We start from the raw sequence: 17,075 nt of genomic DNA on the forward strand, positions 1-17,075 counted from the left end.
TAAGTTACATCACACTAGCCTCTGTTTTTCTGTCGAAATCCTGCAAAATTGCTGCAGATCCTGCTATTAGCCCACTTTGCCTTTCATCCAGAACCCGGCGTTGCAGGATATTGCTGCAACAGTGCACGCTTTCGCACAGCGACGCGACCTTTGCTTCTTACATAACAGGCGCGGATTTCACACAGAAATTACCCCGCCGCTGTTACTGCTGATACTACTTTAAAAGGTGAAAGTATCGGAAATAAGATGTAAAAATACCTTATTACATGTAAATAAAATGGGCTCCAAAACATAGAAAGGATAGTATAAAAGTAATGTTAAGGAGCCTGATCATGCAAAACCAACTTTTCTTACCTATATTTGGTACCTGTTTTTGTGTACCGTATTTTTCGGACTATAAGTCGCTCCGGAGTATAAGTCGCACCGGCCGAAAATGCATAATAAAGAAGGAAAAAAACATATAAGTCGCATTTTTGGGGGAAATTTATACATTTGAAAGGCAATTTAAAATAAAGAATAGTGAACAACAGGCTGAATAAGTGTACGTTATATGAGGCATAAATAACCAACTGAGAACGTGCCTGGTATGTTAACGTAACATATTATGGTAAGAGTCATTCAAATAACTATAACATATAGAACATGCTATACGTTTACAAAACAATCTGTCACTCCTAATCGCTAAATCCCATGAAATCTTATACGTCTAGTCTCTTACGGGAATGAGCTAAATAATATTATTTGATATTTTACGGTAATGTGTTAATAATTTCACACATAAGTCGCCCCTGAGTATAAGTCGCACCCCTGGCCAAACTATAAAAAAAACTAAGACTTATAGTCCGAAAAATACGGTATTTGGGATCTGCGTAAATTCTGGAAATTTGAAATAAATCCGTGGAGGCATTGCGGACACATTTATAAAATAATATTGCTTACCTGTTTCTGTGTATTTGGGATCTGCGTAAACCCTGAAAATTTGAAATAAATCCGTGGAGGCATTGCGGAGACATTTATAAAATAATCTTGCCTTCCTTCATATTTTCTCTAAACAAGCCGTGAGGATTTGCACTGACGTGTGACGTTTTCTGCCCTGTGACATCGGCGGTTTCTCCATCTTTTATGGTATAAATGTACCTAAAGTGCTTTGCCTGAGTCCGCCATTGTAGTCCGCATTGTAGTCAATAAGCTCCTTTTTTTCCCCCTCTATCCTCTTTTTGTGGGGCAGACTGGCTCGTACATTCACATACATCCTCCGCTGTTGCCATTTCTAATACAAAGTAGTGTATCATTCTAACTTATATCTGTCAGAAGGCTCCATATAGAAGCGCTAAAAACTACTACAAAGATGTCGGGGAGAAGACGCAGTCTAAGTGGAGCCTCGTACCGTATTTTCCGGACCATAGGGCGCACCGGATTATAAGGCGCACTGCGTAATAGTCTATTTTCTATCTTTTTTCATATATAAGGCGCACCGGACTATAGGGCACATTAAAGGAGTCAAATTATTATAATTTTTTTTCTAAAAGTAAAACACTTCCTTGTGGTCTACATAACATGTAATGGTGGTTCTTTGGTCAAAATGTTGCATAGATTATGTTTTACAGATCATCTTCAAGTTGCTTTCTGACAGTCGCTTCAGGATGCGCCGTTTTGTGGGCGGTCTTATTTACGTGGCTCACTTTCGACAGCGTCTTCTCCCCGTCATCTTTGTTGTAGCAGTGTAGCGTGCAAGGATGGGAGTGGAAGAAGTGTCAAAAGATGGCGCTAACTGTTTTAATGACATTCAGACTTTACTTCAATCAATAACGGAGCAGCAACTCCTCATCCGGAAACAACAACACAGGAAATGTGTCCCGTGAAAAACCGTCCGACCGGAACTCTTTAATAACCAAAGTTCCTTGGGTGAATAATGTAAACTCACTACACCGGTATGTTTTAGCGCTTTCATGGCGAGTTTACTGACAGATATAAGTAAGAACTTTACACTACTTTATATTAGAAATGGCAACAGCGGAGGATGAATGTCCCATAACAAGAAGATAGTGGACTACAAAGGCAGACACGCACAATTTTTCAGGATTTATGCAGATCCCAAATACAAATCAGCAGGTACCAGAAGGTAAGAAAAGTTGCTTTTGCATAATATTGCGAAACAAAAAAGGCCAGATAATATCTTACCTTATACACACACCATAATAATACTCCTATGTTTAATGCGCCGACAATCCATCAAGCGGTGCGGCTTCATAGCTTACCAAAGTCGTACTAAAACATTTTGATAGAATTTTGAGCGCTGTGTTATGTTCTATATTTTCAATGGAACATTTAAAATGTTGGTATTGTTTACTTGAGACCATCATAGTGCAGTCTACACATATCTCTTATGTTTGACTGCCATCTACAGGTCACATTTATCATTACACCATGTACCAAATAAAATATCTTGAGGTAAGCTCAACCAAAATTATTCCTTACATTAGACGCACCGGGTTATAAGGCGCACTGTCGAGATAAAAAAAAAAAAAGGATGTTAAGTGCGCCTTATAGTCCGAAAAATACGGTAATAAACAGAACATACAACATTTATAAACAGGCACAACTTTGAAAACATTTAGTGTATCTGTATGTGGGATTAAACTGTGGAATGGATTAGGTAAATAATGTAAACAACCAGTGTTGGGACTAACGCGTTACAAAGTAACGCGTTACTGTAACGTCGTTAGTTTCGGCGGTAACTAGTAATCTAACGCGTTATTTTTTTTAATTCAGTAATTTAGTTACCGTTACTACATGATGCGTTACTGCGTTATTTTACGTTACTTTTGATGTAGTATCGGCTAGAAACAGAAGCGCTGCGGTGTCGCGTTCTTCTGAATCTTCCTCTGTCACAAGCCGGAGAGAAGAAAAGAGGCGCGGTCTATGTGTGTGTGTGTGTGGGGGGAGGTGATCCGCGGTTTGATATATGAAACAAACAAAAAAAAGTTGTTGTCACGTTCAGTCCACACACAGCGTGGTCATGGCGAGCGGAGTAACGGAGGAGCTTGAACGCCCCCGCCATTGAATCGGTGTGTTTATAAGTGCAGACTCGGTTGTGCAAAACGAGGGTTTTAAACACATGCTGAACGTGCTTGAACCACGTTACGACATCCCGTCGCGCACCCACTTCAGCAATAAGATTGTGCCAGATCCTTATGAGCAGGAGAAGAAAAAAGTTGTGGATGAACTATCCCGAGCATCATCTGTTGCGCTCATGACAGACGGGTGGACGTCCAGCGGAACTATAAGCGCTCACTTCATCACAGCAGACTGGGAGATGAGAAGACACGCCCCCTCTACGAGAGTCACCTTGCGCAGGTGCTGACACAAGCAGTGGAGGAATAGAAGATAAAGATATCCCAGTCACACGTGATAATGCCAAAAATCAAATAATTACAGAGAATGAGGCAGGACTGGGACCACAGATAGGTGCTTTGCACATGTAGTGAATTTGGCATCACAGAAGGGAATCTCAGTCAATAGGATGGAGCGCCTCTTTGGGAGGATCAGGAAGGTTTCTTACTTCCACCCAAGCACAACAGCTGCTCATGTGCTTAAGACAAAGCAAGAAATGCTAAAGCTGCCTGCTCATACATGATGTCCCAACGAGGTGGAACTCCACTTATGATATGTTGGAGCAGCAGGCAGCTATATACTCTGCATTGACCCACAACACCCTGAAGACAAATGTCACCCTGTCTGATGATGATGTGAGAGTGGCAGATGAGGTCCTCTAGGTGCTTAAACCCCTCAAAAGTGTTACATCTCTACTGAGCACTGAAACTTCACCATCTGTGTCAATGATCCTGCCACTGAAAACAAGGATTCTACAATCCATGGCTCCAAGTGTGGAAGACCGCAGCATCACTCCAGATGTCAGGCTTTATTTCACTACCTATGTTTCAAGGAAGATGATATTTCTTCTTATGTTGCACTTAAACTTGTTTTTTATTAATGGTCATTGGTCCAAGTTTAAAGAAAGGAGGAATGCCTTTTTATGTTGCACTGTTTTTCATTCATTATGTTAAAAGGAAAATAAAAATGTATGTCAAGTTGATCAACAGATTGTATTATTCTCCAGTGCAATAACAGTACTGAAATGAAGGCAAAAAGGGCATTAATGGGAGCTTTAAAAAAAAAAGAAGAAAAAAAGAAGTAACTAAATAGTTACTTTTCACAGTAACGCATTACTTTTTGGTGTAAGTAACTGAGTTAGTAACTGAGTTACTTTTGAAATAAAGTAACTAGTAACTGTAACTAGTTACTGGTTTTCAGTAACTAACCCAACACTGTAAACAACGTACTAATATGAGCCAGTTTAAGAAACAGTACAAGCAGATGGTGTTTACAAAGTATACTAAAGAACAGTTGAAGTAAAGTGACTGATATATTACTATCATGTACTCATTGTGGGACTGGGGAAGAATATGAGTACGTTCTGCTTTATACTAATGTACTGTTTCTGAAATATTTGTTACTTTGCAACTCAAGCTACTCTATTCAGTCTCAATCTCTCTCTCTCTCTCTCTCTCTCTCTCTCTCTCTCTCTCTCTCTCTCTCTCTCTCTCTCTCTCTCTCTCTTTCTCTCTCTCTCTCTGTGCCTCTCTCTCTGCCTAGTTTTCTTCCCACTGGGGACTTTTTTTCTTGCCTCCGTTGCCAAAGTGCTTGCTCATGGGGGGAGTTTAGTTGGTTCTTTCTTTCTTTTTTAATTCTGCTGCTTACGGCACAGGGTTGGGACCAGGCAAACTCTGCTTCTACCCACTCCTTTTGGACGGTTGATCACTTGAGCAAAATGTGTGTGAAGTTTTGACATGTTCCGAGTGAGTAAATTGAATGAAATAATATGCCGCGCTTTAATACACCAAGCTACCAAATTCCAGTTCCAGTTTAAAACTGTCGAACCAGATCAAGCAGTGTTGCACTGTGCAATCATTGCTATTCATACCTAATCACAAGGGTGTCACAAAGTGCTACAGATCAGACAATGGAAACCCCCAAAAAACTGCAACTTTTTTTGTTTGTTTTAGTTTTGTTTGTGAAATTACATTTTTTTTTTTTTTTAATATTACCATTTTAACTAGTAATTTCATTTTGAATTATGGCTTTTTTTCTAACATTCCGACTATTACTGTATAATCGTATTTTTGTTGTGCAATTACAGATTATTCTAATTTAAAAAATCAGGCGAAGTTTCCTAAAAAAAAATTTTTTTTAATTACACATAATTCTCGTAAAAATGTCCACTTTGGTTTCAGAAAATTGCTTATTTTTCAGTATTTTAACAACATATTTTTTTGTATAAGATGACCCTTTTTTGTCCTGCACTTTTGTTATCGTTTAACTATGAAATTTTCATCTAGAGAAAAATTACAAATGTATTGTCATTAAATGATGGCCTTTTTTTGTAACATTTATATTTTTATTATGTAAACAAAACAATTAGCGTTTTGTTCTATCACTGGAAAAACTCAAAATTTTACCAAGTATATATTTCTAATTTCTAGTCAAAATATCTAAAGAAACTTAATACAAGTCACAATCCCTTCAATAGTCATTTTTCAGTAAGAAAAAAATACTACTTTTGAGCATCAAGCGTTTGTTATAAGACACAAAACCTCACAATACTAGTAAGTATAGCTAATTATAAGTTTTAATTGCCAATTTCTTATTTTAAGAAATCTTACTGAGACAATTTTGACTTGTTCCATTGGCAGATTTTTTTTTGCTCATTACAAGTCAATTTTGCTTGTACAAGTTGGCAACACTAAATTGGCCCTAGTGTGTGAATGTGAGTATGAATGTTGTCTGTCTATCTGTAGGCCCTGTGATGAGATGGCGACCTGTCCAGGGTGTGCCCCGCCTTCCACCCGATTGCAGCTGAGATAGGCTCCAGCACCCCCCGCGACCCCGAAAGGGATAAGCGGTAGAAAATGGATGGAAGTTATTTTTGGTTGTAATTAGTTACAAATCTGCCAATAGAACAAGTCAAAATTGTCTTGATAAGATTTGTTAAAATAGAAAATTAGCAATTAAAACTTATTATTAGCTATACTTACCAGTATTGTGAAGTTGTGTGTCTTATAACAAACTGGTGACACTCAAAAGTAGTATTTTTCCCTCAGAAGATCTATTGGCTAAAAACAAGTTCTTATGTCTCACTGAAAATATACTATTCAGGGGATTGTGACTTGTATTAAGTTTCTTTAAATACACTATATTGCCAAAAGTATTTGGCCACCTGCTTTGACTCACATATGAACTTGAAGTGCCATCCCATTCCTAGCCCATAGGGTTCAATATGATGTCGGTCCACCTTTTGCAGCTATTACAGCTTCAACTCTTCTGGGAAGGTTGTCCACAAGGTTGCGGAGTATGTTTATAGGAATTTTCCACCATTCTTCCAAAAGCGCATTGTCACACACTGATGTTGGTCGAGAAGGCCTGGCTCTCAGTCTCTGTTCTAATTCATCCCAAAGGTGTTCTATCGGGTTCAGGTCAGGACTCTGTGCAGGCCAGTCAGGTTCATCCACACCAGACTCTGTCATCCATGTCTTTATGGACCTTGCTTTGTGCACTGGTGCACAGTCATGTTGGAAGAGGAAGGCATCCGCTCCAAACTGTTCCCACAAGGTTGGGAGCATGGAATTGTCCAAAATGTTTTGGTATCCTGGGGCATTCAAAGTTCCTTTCAGTGGAACTAAGGGGCCAAGCCCAACTCCTGAAATCAACCCCACACCATAATTCACACTCGGCACAATGCAGTCCGAAATGTACCGTTCTCCTGGCAACCTCCAAACCGAAACTGGTCCATCAGATTGCCAGACGGAAAAGCGTGATTCATCACTCCAGAGAAGGCGTCTCCACTGCTCTAGAGTCCAGTGGTGACGTGCTTTACACCACGCTTTGCATTGGACTTGGTGATGTATGGCTTAGATGCAGCTGCTCGGCCATGGAAACCCATTCCATGAAGCGCTCTGCGTACTGTACGTGGGCTAATTGGAAGGTCACATGAAGTTTGGAGCTCTGTAGCAACTGACTGTGCAGAAAGTCGGCGACCTCTTTGCACTATGCGCTTCAGCATCCGCTGACTCCTCTCTGTCAGTTTACGTGGCCTATTACTTTGTGGCTGAGTTGCTGTTGTTCCCAAACTCTTCCATTTTCTTATAATAAAGCCGACAGTTGACTTTGGAATATCTAGGAACGAGGAAGTTTTACGACTGGATTTGTTGCACAGGTGGCATCCTATGACAGTTCCATGCTGGAAATCACTGAGCTCCTGAGAGCGGCCCATTCTTTCACAAATGTTTGTAGAAACATTTTCTATGCTCAAGTGCTGGATTTTATACACCTGTGGCCGGGCCAAGTGATTAGGACACCTGATTCTGATCATTTGGATGCGTGACCAAATACTTTTGGCGATATAGTGTGTATTTTGACTTCAAATTAGAAATATATACTTGGTGAGATTGTGAGTTTTTCCAGTGTAATAAATATACAATAACATTGATGTATACAATATACAATAACGTTTTGTAAAATTAAAACATTGGTTTTACTCAAAAAGTTAGAATTATTATTTTCAAGGGAGTGGGTGAAGTGCCTTGCCTAAGGACACAATGGCTGTGACTAGGATGGCAGAAACTGGATTTGTACCAGGAACCCTCAAGCATCTGGATTACTGATTTAACATCAGAGCCACGTGGGTGGGTTGTGATGAAACCTCCAGGAAATGTCAGAAATTAGATAAGGGACAGATAACATTTTGGGGCTGATCTGGATTACCGGTACTGTCTGGATTTAGCATTTAAAAGAACTATTATTTACTATTGGGAGATGGGGCCTGGCGGAGATCTGCACTTTCCGAGTGCATTTCTAGTTGTAAAATAGTTTAGGTCAGGTCATTTATTTTATTTTATTTAATTCATGAAAAAACAAAGGAAGAAAAATTAAACAATAAACATCACATTAAAGTAAATTATGAATGAAAGGGACCAGAAAGAAATTCAAAACGTATGTTGGCAACTACAAAGCCATATTTTCATTTTACAACAATTGAACCAATAATGAAGACATTATTTTACTCATTCATTTTGGTCCATTAGAAGTGGACATCTTTAGCCACCTCACGATTGGATTATGATTCAGGAGCTACGAGTCGATTAAAATTTGATTTTTGATGGATCTTTAATTTATGTACAGTACAGGCCAAAAGTTTGGACAGACCTTCTTCTCATTCAATGGGTTTTCTTTATTTTGATGACTATTTACATTGTAAATTGTCACTGAAGGCATTAAAACTATGAATGAATACATGTGGAGTTATGTACCGTATTTTTCGGAGTATAAGTCGCACCGGAGTATAAGTCGCACATGCCGAAAATGCATAATAAAGAAGGGAAAAAACATATATACAGTAAGTCGCACTGGAGTATAAGTCTCATTTTTCGGGGAAATTTATTTGATAAAACCCAACACCAAGAATAGACATTTGAAAGACAATTTAAAATAAATAAAGAATAGTGAACAACAGGCTGAATAAGTGTACGTTATATGAGGCATAAATAACCAACTGAGAACGTGCCTGGTATGTTAATGTAACATATTATGGTAATAGTCATTCAAATAACTATAACATATAGAACATGCTATACGTTTACCAAACAATCTGTCACTCCTAATCGCTAAATCCCATGAAATCTTATACGTCTAATAAGTAAATGAGCTAAATAATATTATTTGATATTTTACGGTAATGTGTTAATAATTTCACACATAAGTCGCTCCTGAGTATAAGTCGCACCCCCGGCCAAACTATGAAAAAAAACTGCGACTTATAATCCGAAAAATACGGTACTTAACAAAAAAGGGTGAAATAACTAAAAAAACATGTTTTATATTCTAGTTTCTTCAAAATAGCCACCCTTTGCTCTGATTACTTTTTCGCACACTCTTGGCATTCTCTCGATGAGCTTCAAGAGGTAGTCACCTGGAATGGTTTTCACTTCACAGGTGTCATAGTTTTGATGCCTTCAGTGACAATCTACAATAGTCTTATAGTCTTGAAAATAAAGAAAACCCATTGAAATGAGAAGGTGTGTCCAAACTTTTGGCCTGTACTGTATGTTCATGCAGTTTTACATTTCTTTTCGTTTCACTAAATAAACGTTTATCCCTTACAACTTTAAAAAACAGTGCATTTTTAATAAGAAACTGGATCATTAGTGCCCTATACTAAAGGAGCTGGTCAGGGAGGTGGCTCGCTGCAATCAGCCAAATTTTAGAATTGTCTGCATTACTTTATTTACAATAAATAAATTAATTATCGATTATTGACATTTACTAATCGATTTTATAATCACCCATGTCCGAAAAAAAAATTGATTATTTCCCCCACCTCTATTTTCCATCATCATGATTTTGAATTTTTTTAATACAGAGATTATAAATGTTTTTCTTTGTATATTTTGTAATAATTCGACAATGCGACTTTAAAGAGATTTATAATGCAAAACCAATTTTGCTTACCTATTGGTACCTGTTTTTGTGTATTTGCGGTCTGCATAAATCCAGAAAATTTTAAATCAAGCCATAGAGGAATGGCGAATATATTCACAGTATAAACAAAATACTTTTTCTAAACGAGCCTTTTGGAATTTGCTCTGTCCTGCGATGTTTTTTGACCTGTGACGTCAGCGGATTATCCATATATGGTATACATTTACCCAAAGTCCTTTGGGCGAGTCCACCATTGTAGTCCGCGCTGTAGTCAATATGCCCCCTGTTTTTCCTCTATCCTCTTGTTGTGGGGCAGACTGGCTCATACATGCACATACATCGTTCGCTGTTGCCATTTCTGATACAAATTAGCGTGTAGTTCTAACTTATATGTCAGTAAACTAAGACGCAGTTGACGTAAAGGCACATGAATATGACTTTTCAAAACTGCGCATCCTGAAGAGATTGTCAGAAAGAGGCTTGAAGATGATCTGCAAAACATAATCTATGCAAAGTTGTTGCCCATAATGACTTTCTTGATCTGCAGTGGTTGTATAATGATGCGCCAAATATGCAGCTGATTGTTGTTTTCTGAAGCTTTTTATAAATATTGAAATGTAGATGGAAGAGTATTGGGTCTCACATACTTGCTTGCATTTCCATTGTCAGCATTTGTAATGGTTACCATAAAAAAACAGATATCTGCAGTGGTCCAGTACAATAGTGATAACAGTGGACAGAGAATGCTCACTTCTGCAGCAACAGAAAGGATCACAGACCTGTTACAGCACAATCTAGTGTTAGCCCGGGGGTCAGCAACCCGTGGCAGAGCCACATGCGACTCTTTAGCGGCGCCCTGGTGGCTCCAAGGAGCTTTTTAAAAAATGCATGGAAATGGATAAAAAATGGGGTGAAAATTTGTTTTTGTTGTAATATGATTTCTGGAGGAGGACAAACACGATACAAACCTTCCTAATTGTTAGAAAGCCTACTGGTTAATATGTTTGTGCTTCACTGATGAGATTCTTTGGCCAGCGCAGTTTTGTCCTCCTAATTTCAGCGGCCCTTGAACTCACCGTTGTGAGGACTGCGACTCAACAGTTTGTTTACATGTATAACTTTCTCCGACGCTGCCACAGAAATATGTGTTTTAGGCCACTCCTTCTTCGTCTCGTTGTGTCCACCAAACGTTTTATGTATAGATGTCCAATAATATCGGCCGATAAATGCCTTGAAATGTAATATCGGAAATTATCGGTATCGATTTTTTGGGTTTTTTTTTTATCTTTTTTTTTTTTTTTTTTTTTTAATTAAATCAACATGACAAACACAAGATACACTTACAATTAGTGCACCAACCCACAAAACCTCCCTCCCCCATTTACACTCATTCACACAAAAGGGTTGTTTCTTTCTGTTATTAATATTCTGGTTCCTACATTATATATCAATATATATCAATACAGTCTGCAAGGGATACAGTCCGTAAGCACACATGATTGTGCGTGCTGCTGGTCCACTAATAGTACTAACCTTTAACAGTTAATTTTACTCATTTTCATTAATTACTAGTTTCTATGTAACTGTTTTTATATTGTTTAACTTTCTTTTTTATTCAAAAAAATGTTTTTAATTTATTTATCTTATTTTATTTTATACATTTTTTTAAAAAGTACCTTATCTTCACCATACCTGGTTGTCCAAATTAGGCATAATAATGTGTTAATTCCACGACTGTATATATCGGTTGATATCGGTATCGGTAATTAAAGAGTTGGACAATATCGGAATATCGGATATCGGCAAAAAGCCATTATCGGACATCCCTAGTTTTATGCTGTGCGTGAATGCACAAAGTTGATCTTTGTTGATGTTGTTGACTTGTTGGAGTGCTAATCAGGAATATTTGGTCAGTGCATGACTGCAAGCTAATCGATGCGGACATGCTATTTAGGCTAGCTGTATCTACATATTGCATCATTGTGCCTCGTTTGTAGGTATATTTGAGCTTATTTAATTTCCTTTAAATTAGGGATGTCCGATAATGGCTTTTTGCTGATATCTGATATTCCGATATTGTCCAACTCTTTAATTACCGATACTGATATCAACGATACAGATATCAACCGATACCGATATATACAGTCGTGGAATTAACACATTATTATGCCTAATTTGGACAACCAGGTATAGTGAAGATAAGGTCCTTTTTAAAAAAAAAAAATGAAATAAAATAAGATAAATAAATTAAAAACATTTCCTTGAATAAAAAAGAAAGTAAAACAATTACATAAAAACTAGTAACGAATGAAAATTAGTTAAATTACTGTTAAAGGTTAGTACTATTAGTGGACCAGCAGCACGCACAATCATGCGTGCTTACGGACTGTATCCCTTGCAGACTGTATTGATATATATTGATATATAATGTAGGAACCAGAAAATTAATAACAGAAAGAAACTACCCTTTTGTGTGGGGAGGGAGGTTTTTTGGGTTGGTGCACTTATTGTAAGTGTATCTTGTGTTTTTTATGTTGATTTAATAAAAAAATAAAAATAAAAAAAATGATACCGATAACAAAAAACCGATACCGATAATTTCCGATATTACATTTTAAAGCATTTATCGGCATTTAGTTTATTTTTTCATGTTTCATGACACATTACCTGTATGTCATATTGGCTGCATTTCTGATAGTTGTTTGTGTGCCATGTTGTTCCAGACCACAGCAAACGTTACCCAGCTTGCAAAGATTGTAATAAATCCATTCGAAGAAGACAGCCAGCCATTTCCTTTAACTTGGACACACACATCAATACTCAGATGTGTGTGTGGCCATTCTAAGACAGGAAATATCTAACCCTCTGAGAAGTTTTACTAATGTTTTCCAATGTTGTAAAAATGTGTAGAATAAATATTACATTTCAACATTTCTGTCAACAAAGATTTGCGTCAGCCTGCGACGCAGTCATTTTGATAGTAGGCTAATATAGACACTTACATCATGTGTTGTCTTCATTATAACACTTATATAAGTCTTATCATTTTTTGCGGCTCCAGACCATTCTTTCAGCATTTTGTGTTGCCGACTACAGACCCAAACTCTTTAGACTTTACCCCACCAATAGGAACCGGATTACCGCTTGGTGAAAACGTGTGTCCAGGGTGAAAGTTAAAACAGGCGAGACAGAGGAAGTGAACTCCTGTCAAAGTCTGCTTTAGGCTTTCATCTCCTGATCTCAATGCGCTCTTTGTATCTCTAAAAAGGTCAAACAGCCTCAGATCTATATAACACTTTCATGTGAAGACAAGGGTGGTGCTGGATCAAACCACCTTCACCCCTAACTCCCTGTTTGCAGGATATTTGACAAGCATTTGCAGAAGATTCCTAAAAACAGCAGAGCCTTCCTGTCATGTAGAGGATCTTTAACTAGCATGTTCAGAGTAGATTTACAAAAATAGCAGAACACTCCTGTTAAAATGAGTATCGTTGACTACTCTTCTTTTTGCAGTAGCTCCTAACAAAATCAGTGTTATGATCTTTGACTAGTGTTTTTGAAATGTAGAGCACTTCTGTCATGTAGACCACATTTTTACTAACATTTTTACTGTAACTTCCTAAAAAGAACGGAGCACTTCTGGCATTTTGAGGATCTTTGACTCCCAATTTTTACGGTACATCCCTAAATAACAGCAGATCACTCCTGGTAGTAGAGGATCTCTGATCAGTGTTTTTACCTTAGATCTTTAAAAACAGCAGAACATTTTTGTCATATAGCGGGTCTTTGACTAGCATTTTTAACAGTATATTCCTAAAAACAGCAGAGACTTCCTGTCATGTAGAGGATCTTTAACTGGCATGTTCAGAGTAGATTTACAAAAATAGCAGAAGACTCCTGTTAAAAAGAATATCGTTGACTACTCTTCTTTTTGCAGTAGCTCCTAACAAAATCAGTGTTTTGATCTTTGACTAGTGTTTTTGAAATGTAGAGCACTTCTGTCATGTAGACCACATTTTTACTAACATTTTTACTGTAACTTCCTAAAAAGAACGGAGCACCTCTGGCATTTTGAGGATCTTTGACTCCCAATTTTTACGGTACATCCCTAAATAACAGCAGATCACTCCTGGTAATAGAGGATCTCTGATCAGTGTTTTTACCTTAGATCTTTAAAAACAGCAGAACACTTTTGTCATATAGCGGGTCTTTGACTAGCATTTTTAACAGTATATTCCTAAAAAAAGCAGAGACTTCCTGTCATGTAGAGGATCTTTAACTGGCATGTTCAGAGTAGATTTATAAAAAGAGCAGAGCACTCCTGTTTTAAAGAGTATCGTTGACTAGTCTTCTTTTTGCGGTCGTTCCTAACAAAATCAGTGTTTCGATCTTTGACTAGTGTTTTTAAAATGTATTCTTTAAAAACAGCAGAGCACTTCTGTCATGTAGACCACATTTTACTAACATTTTTACAGTAACTTCCTAAAAAGAACGGAGCACCTCTGGCATTTGGAGGATCTTTGACTCCATTTTTTTTTACAGTACATCCCTAAAAACAGCAGATCACTCCTGGTAGTAGAGGATCTCTGATCAGTGTTTTTGCCTGAGATCTCAAAAACAGCAGAGCACTTCTGTCATATAGCGGGTCTTTGACTAGCATTTTTAACAGTATATTCCTAAAAACAGCAGAGACTTCCTGTCATGTAGAGGATCTTTAACTGGCATTTTCAGAGTAGATTTATAAAAAAGAGCAGAGCACTCCTGTTTTAAAGAGTAGTGTTGACTAGTCTTCTTTTTGCAGTCATTCCTAACAAAATCAGTGTTTCGATCTTTGACTAGTGTTTTTAAAATGTATTCTTTAAAAACAGCAGAGCACTTCTGTCATGTAGGCCACATTTTACTAACATTTTTACAGTAACTTCCTAAAAAGAACGGAGCACTTCTGGCATTTGGAGGATCTTTGACTCCATTTTTTTACAGTACATCCCTAAAAACAGCAGATCACTCCTGGTAATAGAGGATCTCTGACCAGTGTTTTTGCCTTAGAGCTTAAAAACAGCAGAGCACTTCTGTCATATAGCGGGTCTTTGACTAGCATTTTTAACAGTATATTCCTAAAAACAGCAGAGACTTCCTGTCATGTAGAGGATCTTTAACTGGCATTTTCAGAGTAGATTTATAAAAAAGAGCAGAGCACTCCTGTTTTAAAGAGTATCGTTGACTAGTCTTCTTTTTGCAGTCGTTCCTAACAAAATCAGTGTTTCGATCTTTGACTAGTGTTTTTGTAATGTATTCTTTAAAAACAGCAGAGCACTTCTGTCATGTAGACCACATTTAACTAACATTTTTACAGTAACTTCCTAAAAAGAACGAAGCACCTCTGGCATTTGGAGGATCTTTGACTCCATTTTTTTACAGTACATCCCTAAAAGCAGCAGATCACTCTTGGTAGTAGAGGATCTCTGACCAGTGTTTTTGCCTTAGATCTTATAAACAGCAGAGCACTTCTGTCATATAGCGGGTATTTGACGAGCATTTTAACAGTATATTCCTAAAAACAGCAGAGCACTCCTTTCATATCGGGAATCCTTAACTCGCTTTTTTACAATAAATTCTTATAAACAGCAGAGCACTCTGTATGAGGGATCTTTGACTAGCATTTGTAATTTGTAATTTCCTAAAAAAAAAAAAAAAAAAAGTAGAGCACTTCTGTCTTATATTTTTACTCATATTTTTACAGTAAATTCTTAAAAACAACACAGCACTTCTGTTATATAGAAAATATTTGACTCACATGTTTACAGTACATTTCTAAAAACAGCAGAGCACCCCTGTCACATAGAGGGTCTTTGACTTAATTTTTTTAAAGGAAATCCCTAAAAACAGCAGCACACCAATTTTAATGGCGGATCTTTAAATAATGTTTTGCCGTAGATCCTAAAAACAGCAGAGCATTTCTGTCATCTAAAAGATCTTTGACTCAAATTATAACATCATATTCCAAAAAAGAGCAAATCACTCCTGTAAATAGAGGATATATGACTGGTGTTTTGCAGTGGATCCTTAAAACAGTGTAGCTCTCCTGGATCTTTGACTCACAGTTTTACAGTAGAGTCCTTAAAAGAGAAGAGAACTTCTATCACATAGATGATTACAGTACATTCCTAAAAACAACAGCGGTGTCCTGTCATGTAGAGAATATTTGACTCACATTTTACAGTAAATTACTAAAAACAGCAGAGCATCCTGGTCATATAAAGGAGATTTGACAAGTGTTTTGCCTTGGATCCTAAAAACAGCAGAGCAATTCTGTCAAATGGGGGATCTTTGACAAGCATGTTTACTGTAAATCCTTAAAAACAGCAGAGCACTCTTATCACATAAGGGATCTTTTGCTTGCATTTTTACAGTCAATTCCTAAACAACAGCTGTACACTCTTGCTCATAGAGACACTTTGTCTCACTTTTTACTGTAAATTACTAAAAACAGCATAACCCTCCTTGGATATAGGGATCTTTAACTCGCTTCATTACAGTAAATTCTTAAAAACAGCAGAGCGCTCCTTTCATATAGGGAATCTTTAACTTGCCTTTTTACAGTTTATTCCTATTAACAACAGAGCACTCTGTATAAAGGATCTTAACTTCCTGGGGGCAAAAAAGCAGAGCACTCCTGTCATATAGAGAATATTTGACTCACATGTTTACAGTACATTCCTAAAAACAACAGAGCACTCCTGTCACATAGATGATCTTTGACTCAAATGTTTGAAGGAAATCCCTACAAACAGCAGCACACTCTTGCTAATAGGACCTTTCACTAGTGTTTTGCCTTAGGTCCTAAAAACCACAGCATTTCTGTCATCTAAAAGATCTTTGACTCAAATATTAACATCAAATTCCCAAAGAAAAGAAAACACTCCTGTAAATAGAGGACATATAACTGGTGTTTTGCCATGGATCCTTAAAAACAGCAGATCACTCCTGTCTAATAGATGATCCTTGACTAGAATTTTTACAGCAGAGTCCTTAAAGGAGCAGATCACTACTGTCATATAGAGGATCTTTGAGATTTTCCCCCCCTAAAAACAACAGAGCTCTATTGTCATATAGAGAATATTTGACTCAAATTTTACAGTAAATTACTAAAAACAGCAGTTGACTTCTGTCATATAGAGGATCTTTGACATTTTTCCCCCCTAAAAACAACAGAGCTCTATTGTCATATAGAGAATATTTGACTCACATTTTACAGTAAATTACTAAAAACAGCAGAAGACTTCTGTCATACAGAGGATATTTGATGAATGTTTTGCCTTGGGTCCTAAAAACAGCATAGCAATTCAGTAAATCACCAAAAATGATTCCCGGGCACGGCACCGCTGCTGCCCACTGCTCTCCTCACCTCCCAGGGGGTGATCAAGGGGATGGGTCAAATGCAGAGGACAAATTTCACCACACCTAGTGTGTGTGTGACAATCATCGGGACTTTAACTTAACTTTAGTCACATGGGGGATCTTTGACAAGCATGTTTATCGTA

At 37.5% G+C, this 17,075-nt stretch overlaps 1 protein-coding gene across 3 annotated transcripts in view; it reads left to right on the forward strand.

Moving 5' to 3' along the window:
- Positions 1-17,075, forward strand: part of atg7 (ATG7 autophagy related 7 homolog (S. cerevisiae)) — a 202,107-nt gene that overhangs the window by 102,234 nt on the left and 82,798 nt on the right. The window lies entirely within an intron of this gene.

The sequence above is a fragment of the Nerophis lumbriciformis genome, linkage group LG03 (genome assembly GCF_033978685.3).
Source record: "Nerophis lumbriciformis linkage group LG03, RoL_Nlum_v2.1, whole genome shotgun sequence".
Lineage (NCBI taxonomy): Eukaryota > Metazoa > Chordata > Actinopteri > Syngnathiformes > Syngnathidae > Nerophis > Nerophis lumbriciformis.